At 44.7% G+C, this 11,996-nt stretch overlaps 1 protein-coding gene across 3 annotated transcripts in view; it reads left to right on the plus strand.

Annotated features, from left to right (window-relative positions):
* Positions 1-3,793: 3,793 nt before the first annotated feature.
* The window catches only part of B4GALT4 (beta-1,4-galactosyltransferase 4), a 60,474-nt gene continuing 52,271 nt past the window's right edge, over positions 3,794-11,996 (plus strand). For 2 of the 3 annotated variants that reach the window (XM_072138905.1, XM_072138906.1), the window contains exon 1: positions 3,827-3,902. The gene's annotated coding sequence lies outside the window, so the exon portion shown is untranslated. Of the gene's footprint in view, positions 3,903-11,996 lie in introns of all 3 variants that reach the window. The other variant, XM_072138907.1, reaches the window with a different exon arrangement.

Consider the following 11,996-nt stretch of genomic DNA (forward strand, 5'->3'; position numbering starts at 1 on the left):
AGGCCACAGCTCCCCCATAATAGTGAGGCCACAGCTCCCCCATAATAGTGAGGCCACGGCTCCCCCATAATAGTCTCAGACACAGCTCCCCCATAATAGTGTCAGCCACAGCTCCCCCATAATAGTGAGGCCACAGCTCCCCCATAATAGTGAGGCCACGGCTCCCCCATAATAGTCTCAGACACAGCTCCCCCATAATAGTGTCAGCCACAGCTCCCCCATAATAGTGAGGCCACAGCTCCCCCATAATAGTCTCAGACACAGCTCCCCCATAATAGTGAGGCCACAGCTCCCCCATAATAGTGAGGCCACAGCTCCCTTATAATATTGAGGCCACAGCACCCCCATAATAGTGAGGCCACAGCACCCCCATAATAGTGAGGCCACAGCTCCCCCATAATAGGGAGGCCACAGCACCCCCATAATAGTGAGGCCACAGCTCCCCCATAGTGAGGCCACAGCTCCCCCATAATAGTGAGGCCACAGCTCCCCCATAATAGTGTCAGCCACAGCTTCCCCATAATAGTGAGGCCACAGCTTCCCCATAATAGTGTCAGCCACAGCTCCCCCATAATAGTGAGGCCACAGCTCCCCATAATAGTGAGGCCACAGCACCCCCATAATAGTGAGGCCACAGCACCCCCATAATAGTGTCAGCCACAGCTCCCCCATAATAGTGAGGCCACAGCTCCCCCATAGTGAGGCCACAGCTCCCCCATAATAGTGAGGCCACAGCTCCCCCATAATAGTGTCAGCCACAGCTCCCCCATAATAGTGAGGCCACAGCACCCCCATAATAGTGTCAGCCACAGCTCCCCCATAGTGAGGCCACAGCTCCCCCATAATAGTGTCAGCCACAGCTCCCCCATAATAGTGAGGCCACAGCACCCCCATAATAGTGTCAGCCACAGCTCCCCCATAATAGTGAGGCCACAGCACCCCCATAATAGTGTCAGCCACAGCTCCCCCATAATAGTGAGGCCACAGCTTTCCCATAATAGTGAGGCCACAGCTCCCCCATAATAGTGAGGCCACAGCCCCCCCCATAATAGGCCACGGCTCCCCATAATATTGTCAGCCAGAGCTCCCCCATAATAGTGAGTCCACAGCTCCCCCATAATAGCGAGGCCACAGTTCCCTCATATTAGTGAGGCCACAGCTCCCCCCATAATAGTGAGGCCACAGCTCCCCCATAATATTGTCAGCCAGAGCTCCCCCATAATAGCGAGGCCACAGCTCCCCCATAATAGTGAGACCACAGCTCCCCCATAATAGTGTCAGCCACAGCTCCCCCATAATAGTGAGGCCACAGCTCCCCATTATAGTGAGGCCACGGCTCCCCCATAATAGTGAGGCCACGGCTCCCCCATAATAGTGTCAGCCACAACTCCCCGATCATAGTGAGGCCACAGCTCCCCCATAATAGTGAGGCCACAGCTCCCCCATAATAGTGTCAGCCACAGCTCCCCCATAATAGTGTCAGCCACAGCTCCCCATAATAGTGAGGCCACGGCTCCCCCATAATAGTGTCAGCCACAGCTCCCCCATAATAGTGAGGCCACAGCACCCCCATTATAGTGAGGCCACAGCACCCCCATAATAGTGTCAGCCACAGCTCCCCCATAATAGTGAGGCCACAGCTCCCCCATAGTGAGGCCACAGCTCCCCCATAATAGTGAGGCCACAGCTCCCCCATAATAGTGTCAGCCACAGCTCCCCCATAATAGTGAGGCCAAAGCACCCCCATAATAGTGTCAGCCACAGCTCCCCCATAGTGAGGCCACAGCTCCCTCATAATAGTGAGGCCACAGCTCCCCCATAATAGTGTCAGCCACAGCTCCCCCATAATAGCGAGGCCACAGTTCCCCCATAATAGTGAGGCCACAGCACCCCCATAATAGTGTCAGCCACAGCTCCCCCATAATAGTGAGGCCACAGCACCCCCATAATAGTGTAAGCCACAGCTCCCCCATAATAGTGAGGCCACAGCTTTCCCATAATAGTGAGGCCACAGCTCCCTCATAATAGTGAGGCCACAGCTCCCCCCATAATAGTGAGGCCACGGCTCCCCCATAATATTGTCAGCCAGAGCTCCCCCATAATAGCGAGGCCACAGCTCCCCCATAATAGTGAGACCACAGCTCCCCCATAATAGTGTCAGCCACAGCTCCCCCATAATAGTGAGGCCACAGCTCCCCATTATAGTGAGGCCACGGCTCCCCCATAATAGTGAGGCCACGGCTCCCCCATAATAGTGAGGCCACGGCTCCCCCATAATAGTGTCAGCCACAGCTCCCCCATCATAGTGAGGCCACAGCTCCCCCATAATAGTGAGGCCACAGCTCCCCATAATAGTGAGGCCACGGCTCCCCCATAATAGTGTCAGCCACAGCTCCCCCATAATAGTGAGGCCACAGCTCCCCCATAGTGAGGCCACAGCTGCCCCATAATAGTGTCAGCCACAGCTCCCCCATAATAGTGAGGCCACAGCACCCCCATAATAGTGTCAGCCACAGCTCCCCCATAGTGAGGCCACAGCTCCCCCATAATAGTGAGGCCACAGCTCCCCCATAATAGTGTCAGCCACAGCTCCCCCATAATAGTGAGGCCACAGCACCCCCATAATAGTGTCAGCCACAGCTCCCCCATAATAGTGAAGGGAACAGCTTTCCCATAATAGTGAGGCCACAGCTCCCCCATAATAGTGAGGCCACAGCTCCCCCCATAATAGTGAGGCCACGGCTCCCCCATAATATTGTCAGCCAGAGCTCCCCCATAATAGCGAGTCCACAGCTCCCCCATAATAGTGAGGTCACAGCACCCCCATAATAGTGAGGTCACAGCACCCCCATAATAGTGTCAGCCACAGCTCCCCCATAATAGTGAGGCCACAGCTCCCCCATAATAGTGAGGCCACGGCTCCCCCATAATAGTGAGGCCACGGCTCCCCCATAATCGTGTCAGCCACAGCTTCCCCATAATAGTGAGGCCACAGCACCCCCATAATAGTGTCAGCCACAGCTCCCCCATAATAGTGAGGCCACAGCACCCCCATAATAGTGTCAGCCACAGCTCCCCCATAATAGTGAGGCCACAGCTCCCCCATAATAGTGAGGCCACAGCTCCCCCATAATAGTGAGGCCACGGCTCCCCCATAATAGTGTCAGCCACAGCTCCCCCATAATAGTGAGGCCACAGCACCCCCATAATAGTGTCAGCCACAGCTCCCCCATAATAGCGAGGCCACAGCTCCCCCATAATAGCGAGGCCACAGCTCCCCCATAATAGCGAGGCCACAGCTCCCCCATAATAGTGTCAGCCACAGCTCCCCCATAATAGCGAGGCCACAGCTCCCCCATAATAGTGTCAGCCACAGCTCCCCCATAATAGTGAGGCCACAGCTCCCCCATAATAGTAAGGCCACAGCTCCCCCATAATAGTCACCGGCAGCGCCCCCCCCCCCCCATGAAAGTGACAACCACAGTGACCCCATAACACTGATAGCCACAGTGACCCCATAATAGACACAGCAATAATGCCAGAAGCATATGACTTGTGTCTGTAGAGTTTAGAGGGTCCTGTGGTCTCTGCACTAGTCTACGGGATCTGGTTTGGGGTCTGTACTAGTTTAGGGTCCAATATCTGTGTAATATTAGTTTAGTCTTAAACAACAAACTGCAACTATTGTAAAGAACATGATGAAGTAAGGGCAAAGCATCCTCTGCCCCTCTCCATGATGGCGGCGGCAGCGCTTCCGCTTCCCGGCAGTGCGGCGCTCTAGCGCTCCCTACGGCGGAAACCTGAAATTACAGCTCGGCGCTCTGTCCTCCGAGCATACGAGACTCTATGGTACATAACGGAACTGGGATGATGGATGCGTAATAATCCCTCTGAGAAAACAGGTGAGACCCCGACACAGGAGCGACCACTGCGCCCCCTGCGGGAGGGGGCGGCACATGCACCCGGGTCTGCCGGGAGTCGCGATGTTTAGAGTTGTTTCGCGTGAGACACGTCCGATAACAGGGGCACAGCACATTGTCATAATTGTTACTAATTTCGCCCTACATGTAATACATGTACAATATAACATAATGTAACATAACTTGTATCACTAAATATTACATCATCTGCAACATAAACATCATATAACACACAGAGGACAGCGCCCAGAAACATAATACTGACACTATAATACTGCCCCCTATGTACAAGAATATAACTACTATAATACTGCCCCCTATGTACAAGAATATAACTACTATAATACTGCCCCCTATGTACAAGGATATAACTACTATAATACTGCCCCCTATGTACAAGAATATAACTACTATAATACTGCCCCCTATGTACAAGAATATAACTACTATAATACTGCCCCCCTATGTGCAAGAATATAACTACTATAATACTGTCCCCTATGTACAAGAATATAACTACTATAATACTGTCCCCTATGTACAAGAATATAACTACTATAATACTGCCCTCTATGTACAGGAATATAACTACTATAATACTGCCCCCTATGTACAGGAATATAACTACTATAATACTGCCCCCTATGTACAGGAATATAACTACTATAATACTGCCCTCTATGTACAAGAATATAACTACTATAATACTGCCCCCTATGTACAGGAATATAACTACTATAATACTGCCCCCTATGTACAGGAATATAACTACTATAACACTGCCCCCTATGTACAAGAATATAACTACTATAATACTGCTCCCTATGTACAAGAATATAACTACTATAATACTGCTCCCTATGTACAAGAATATAACTACTATAACACTGCCCCCTATGTACAAGAATATAACTACTATAATACTGCTCCCTATGTACAAGAATATAACTACTATAATACTGCCCCCTATGTACAGGAATATAACTACTATAATACTGCCCCCTATGTACAGGAATATAACTACTATAATACTGCCCCCTATGTGCAAGAATATAACTACTATAATACTGCCCCCTATGTACAAGAATATAACTACTATAATACTGCCCCCTATGTGCAAGAATATAACTACTATAATACTGCCCCCTATGTACAAGAATATAACTACTATAATACTGCCCCCTATGTACAGGAATATAACTACTATAATACTGCCCCCTATGTACAAGAATATAACTACTATAATACTGCCCCCTATGTACAGGAATATAACTACTATAATACTGCCCCTATGTACAAGAATATAACTACTATAATACTGCCCCCTATGTACAAGAATATAACTACTATAATACTGCCCCCTATGTACAAGAATATAACTACTATAATACTGCCCCCTATGTACAAGAATATAACTACAATAATACTTCCCCCTATGTACAGGAATATAACTACTATAATACTGCCCCCTATGTACAAGAATATAACTACTATAATCCTGCCTCCTATGTAGAAGAATATAACTACTATAATCCTGCCCCCTATGTACAAGAATATAACTACTATAATACTGCCCCCTTTGTACAAGAATATAACTACTATAATACTGCCCCCTATGTACAAGAATATAACTACTATAATACTGCTCCCTATGTTCAAGAATATAACTACTATAATACTGCCCCCTATGTACAAGAATATAACTACTATAATACTGCCCCCTATGTACAAGAATATAACTACTATAATACTGCTCCCTATGTACAAGAATATAACTACTATAATACTGCCCCCTATGTACAAGAATATAACTACTATTATACTGCCCCCTATGTACAGGAATATAACTACTATAATACTGCCCCCTATGTACAAGAATATAACTACTATAATACTGTCCCCTATGTACAAGAATATAACTACTATAATACTGCCCCCTATGTACAGGAATATAACTACTATAATACTGCCCCATATGTACAAGAATATAACTACTATAATACTGCCCCCTATGTACAAGAATATAACTACTATAATACTGTCCCCTATGTACAAGAATATAACTACTATAATACTGCCCCCTATGTACAGGAATATAACTACTATAATATTGCCCCCTATATACAGGAATATAACTACTATAATACTGCCCCCTATGTACAGGGATATAACTACTATAATACTGCCCCCTATATACAGGAATATAACTACTATAATACTGCCCCTATGTAATGTAATGTGGATTGTAGTGTAACCTCACAGCTCGGAGCTCAGCACTTCCAGGATCGGGCGCGTTCCGTGCGGATCATGTGTGAGCGGGAGGGTAACTCCTTCCTGACCGGTGGATAAGCGGTTGTGTGACTGTGAAGAGATTGTCCTTGGGAACGTTGATTTATTTATTTTTATACCACAGGAAGGGTTTGTGATCAGTGATATGGCGATGGCTTACACTATGGGGGCACTGTGCCTTTCATTGTTATGGGGGGCACGGTGCCTGTCATTGTTATGAGGGGCACTGTGGCTCTCATTGTTATGGGGGCACTGTGGCTCTCATTGTTATGGGGGGCACTGTGGCTGTCATTGTTATGGGGGCACTGTGGATGTCTCTGTTATGGGGGGAACTGTGGCTCTCATTGTTATGGGGTGCACTGTGGCTCTCATTGTTATGGGGTGCACTGTGGCTGTCATTGTTATGGGGGGCACTGTGGCTGTCATTGTTATGGGGGGCACTGTGGCTGTCATTGTTATGGGGTGCACTGTGGCTGTCATTGTTATGGGGGGCACTGTGGATGTCTCTGTTATGGGGGGCACTGTGGATGTCGTTATGGGGGGCACTGTGGCTGTCATTGTTATGGGGGGCACTGTGGATGTCTCTGTTATGGGGGGCACTGTGGATGTCGTTATGGGGGGCACTGTGGATGTCGTTATGGGGGGCACTGTGGATGTCGTTATGGGGGGCACTGTGGCTGTCATTGTTATGGGGGGCACTGTGGATGTCTCTGTTATGGGGGGCACTGTGGCTGTCATTGTTATGGGGGGCACTGTGGATGTCATTGTTATGGGGGGCACTGTGGATGTTTCTGTTATGGGGCGCACTGTGGCTGTCACTGTTATGGTGGGCACTGTGGATGTAGTTATGGGGGGCACTGTGGCTCTCATTGTTATGGGGGGCACTGTGGCTTTCATTGTTATGGGGGGCACTGTGGATGTCTCTGTTATGGGGGGCACTGTGAATGTCTCTGTTATGGGGGGCACTGTGGATGTCTCTGTTATGGGGGCACTGTGGCTCTCATTGTTATGGGGGGCACTGTGGCTCTCATTGTTATGGGGGGCACTGTGGCTCTCATTGTTATGGGGGGCACTGTGGCTGTCATTGTTATGGGGGGCACTGTGTCTGTCATTGTTATGGGGGGCACTGTGGCTGTCATTGTTATGGGGGGCACTGTGGCTGTCATTGTTATGGGGGGCGCTCTGGCTGTCATTGTTATGGGGGGCACTGTGGCTGTCATTGTTATGGGGGGCGCTCTGGCTGTCATTGTTATGGGGGGCGCTCTGGCTGTCATTGTTATGGGGGGCGCTCTGGCTGTCATTGTTATGGGGGGCACTGTGTCTGTCATTGTTATGGGGGGCACTGTGGCTGTCATTGTCATGGGGGGCACTCTGGCTGTCATTGTCATGGGGGGCACTCTGGCTGTCATTGTTATGGGGGGCGCTCTGGCTGTCATTGTTATGGGGGGCACTGTGTCTGTCATTGTTATGGGGGCACTGTGGCTGTCATTGTTATGGGGGCACTGTGGCTGTCATTGTTATGGGGGCACTGTGCCTGTCATTGTTATGGGGGGCACTGTGCCTGTCATTGTTATGGGGGGCACTGTGGCTGTCATTGTTATGGGGGGCACTGTGTCTGTCATTGTTATGGGGGGCACTGTGGCTGTCATTGTTATGGGGGGCACTCTGGCTGTCGCTACTGTGGGGGCTGCTCGGTTATGACGGGCACATTAATAGGAGATCTCTCAGACAGTAACATTGAGGGACTCTTCTTGGCATCCATGTTCAGTGTTTGATCTGTGGGGGCGTCTGACCGTTCAAAGAAGGGGCCGCAGGGACAAAGTGCTGGGAGCAGAGGAAGAACAGCATTACTGGGCTCAGCACCAGGATACAGCACTGAGCTATGGAGTTTAATACGGGGGCTCAATACTGAGACAGTACTAAAGGATGGAGACTCCACCAAGACACCAGAGAAGACGCCCAATGCTGTAACCAAGGGTCAGTGTATTCTGTGCCGTAACCTGGAGACGCCTCCTGCTGTCATAACTACTATTGTCCCTAAGGAGTCATCACAGGGGCCCCGCACTGGACTCTGCCCTTTGTACAATGCATGACGGACACCAAATATCCTGTTCTGCAACTGCTAGAGAACATAATAATGGCTCTGTACCCAGTGAGATATTACTGCAATACTGGCTCCTATGTACAAGACTATAACTACTATAATACTGCCCCCTATGTACAAGAATATAACTACTATAATACTGCCCCCTATGTACAAGAATATAACTACTATAATACTGCCCCTATGTACAAGAATATAAATACTATAATACTGCCCCCTATCTACAGGAATATAACTACTATAATACTGCCCCCTGTGTACAGGAATATAACTACTATAATACTGCCCCCCTATGTACAAGAATATAACTACTATAATACTGCTCCCTATGTACAAGAATATAACTACTATAATACTGCTCCCTATGTACAAGAATATAACTACTATAATACTGCCCCCTATATACAAGACTATAACTACTATAATACTGCCCCCTATGTACAAGAATATAAATACTATAATACTGCTCCATATGTACAGGAATATAACTACTATAATACTGCCCCCCTATGTACAAGAATATAACTACTATAATACTGCTCCCTATGTACAAGAATATAACTACTATAATACTGCTCCCTATGTACAAGAATATAACTACTATAATACTGCCCCCTATATACAAGACTATAACTACTATAATACTGCCCCCTATGTACAAGAATATAAATACTATAATACTGCCCCCTATGTACAGGAATATAACTACTATAATATTGCCCCCTATGTACAGGAATATAACTACTATAATACTGCCCCCTATGTACAAGAATATAACTACTATAATACTGCCCCCTATATACAAGACTATAACTACTATAATACTGCCCCCTATGTACAAGAATATAACTACTATAATACTGCCCTCTATGTACAGGAATATAACTACTATAATATTGCCCCCTATGTACAGGAATATAACTACTATAATACTGCCCCCTATGTACAGGAATATAACTACTATAATACTGCCCCCTATGTACAAGAATATAACTACTATAATACAGCCCCCTATGTACAGGAATATAACTACTATAATACTGCCCCCTATGTACAGGAATATAACTACTATAATACTGCCCCCTATGTACAAGAATATAACTACTATAATACAGCCCCCTATGTACAGGAATATAACTACTATAATACTGCCCCCTATGTACAGGAATATAACTACTATAATACTGCCCCCTATGTACAAGAATATAACTACTATAATACAGCCCCCTATGTACAGGAATATAACTACTATAATACTGCCCCCTATGTACAAGAATATAACTACTATAATACTGCCCCTATGTACAGGATATAACTACTATAATACTGCCTCCTATGTACAGGAATATAACTACTATTATACTGCCCCCTATGTACAAGAATATAACTACTATAATACTGCCCCCTATGTACAAGAATATAACTACTATAATACTGCCCCCTATGTACAAGAATATAACTACTATAATACTGCCCCTATGTAGAAGAATATAACTACTATAATACTGCCCCCTATGTACAGGAATATAACTACTATAATACTGCCCCCTATGTATAAGAATATAACTACTATAATACTGCCCCTATGTAGAAGAATATAACTACTATAATACTGCCTCCTATGTACAGGAATATAACTACTATAATACTGCCCCCTATGTATAAGAATATAACTACTATAATACTGCCCCCTATGTACAAGAATATAACTACTATAATACTGCCCCCTATGTACAAGAATATAACTACTATAATACTGCCCCTATGTACAAGAATATAATTACTCTAATACTGCCCCCTATGTACAAGAATATAACTACTATAATACTGCCCCCTATGTACAGGAATATAACTACTATAATACTGCCCCCTATGTACAAGAATATAACTACTATAATACTGCCCCCTATGCACAAGAATATAACTACTATAATACTGCCCCCTATGTACAGGAATATAACTACTATAATACTGCCCCCTATGTACAAGAATATAACTACTATAATACTGCCCCCTATGTACAAGAATATAACTACTATAATACTGCCCCCTATGTACAAGAATATAACTACTATAATACTGCCCCTATGTACATGAATATAACTACTATAATTCTGCCTCCCATGTACAAGAATATAACTACTATAATACTGCCCCTATGTACAAGAATATAACTACTATAATACTGCCTCCTATGTACAGGAATATAACTACTATAATACTGCCCCCTATGTATAAGAATATAACTACTATAATACTGCCCCCTATGTACAGGAATATAACTACTATAATACTGCCCCCTATGTACAGGAATATAACTACTATAATACTGCCCCCTATGTACAAGAATATAACTACTATAATACTGCCTCCTATGTACATGAATATAACTACTATAATACTGCCTCCTATGTACAAGAATATAACTACTATAATACTGCCCCCTATGTACAAGAATATAACTACTATAATACTGCCCCTATGTACAAGAATATAACTACTATAATACTGCCCCTATGTACAAGAATATAACTACTATAATACTGTCCCCTATGTACAAGAATATAACTACTATAATACTGCCCCCCTATGTACAGAAATATAACTACTATAATACTGACCCCTATGTACAAGAATATAACTACTATAATACTGCCCCCTATGTACAGGAATATAACTACTATAATACTGCCCCCTATGTACAGGAATATAACTACTATAATACTGCCCCCTATGTACAAGAATATAACTACTATAATACTGTCCCCTATGTACAGGGATATAACTACTATAATACTGCCCCCTATGTACAGAAATATAACTACTATAATACTGCCCCTTATGTACAGGAATATAACTACTATCATACTGCCCCCTATGTAAAAGGATATAACTACTATAATACTGCCCCCTATGTACAGGAATATAACTACTATAATACTGCCCCTATGTACAGGAATATAACTACTATATTCTGCCCCCTATGTACAAGAATATAACTGCTATAATACTGCCCCCTATGTACAAGGATATAACTACTATAATACTGCCCCCTATGTACAAGGATATAACTACTATAATACTGCCCCCTATGTACAAGAATATAACTACTATAATACTGCCCCCTATGTACAGGAATACAACTACTATAATACTGCCCCCTAAGTACAGGAATATAACTACTATAATACTGCCCCCTATGTACAAGAATATAACTACTATAATACTGCCCCATATGTACAGGAATATAACTACTATAATACTGCCCCCTATGTACAAGAATATAACTGCTATAATACTGCCCCCTATGTGCAAGAATTTAACTACTATAATACTGTCCCCTATGTACAGGAATATAACTACTATAATGCTGCCTCCTATGTACAGGAATATAACTACTATAATACTGCCCTCTTTGTACAAGAATATAACTGCTATAATACTGCCCCCTATGTACAAGACTATAACTACTATAATACTGCCCCTATGTACGGGAATATAACTACTATAATACTGCCCCCTATGAACAAGAATATAACTACTATAATACTGCCCCCTATGTACAGGAATATAACTACTATAATACTGCCCCCTATGTACAAGTATATAACTACTATAATACTGCCCCCTATGTACAGGAATATAACTACTATAATACTGCCCCCTATGTACAAGAATATAAC

This window comes from Engystomops pustulosus, chromosome 2, assembly GCF_040894005.1.
Source record: "Engystomops pustulosus chromosome 2, aEngPut4.maternal, whole genome shotgun sequence".
NCBI classification, from domain to species: Eukaryota; Metazoa; Chordata; class Amphibia; order Anura; family Leptodactylidae; genus Engystomops; species Engystomops pustulosus.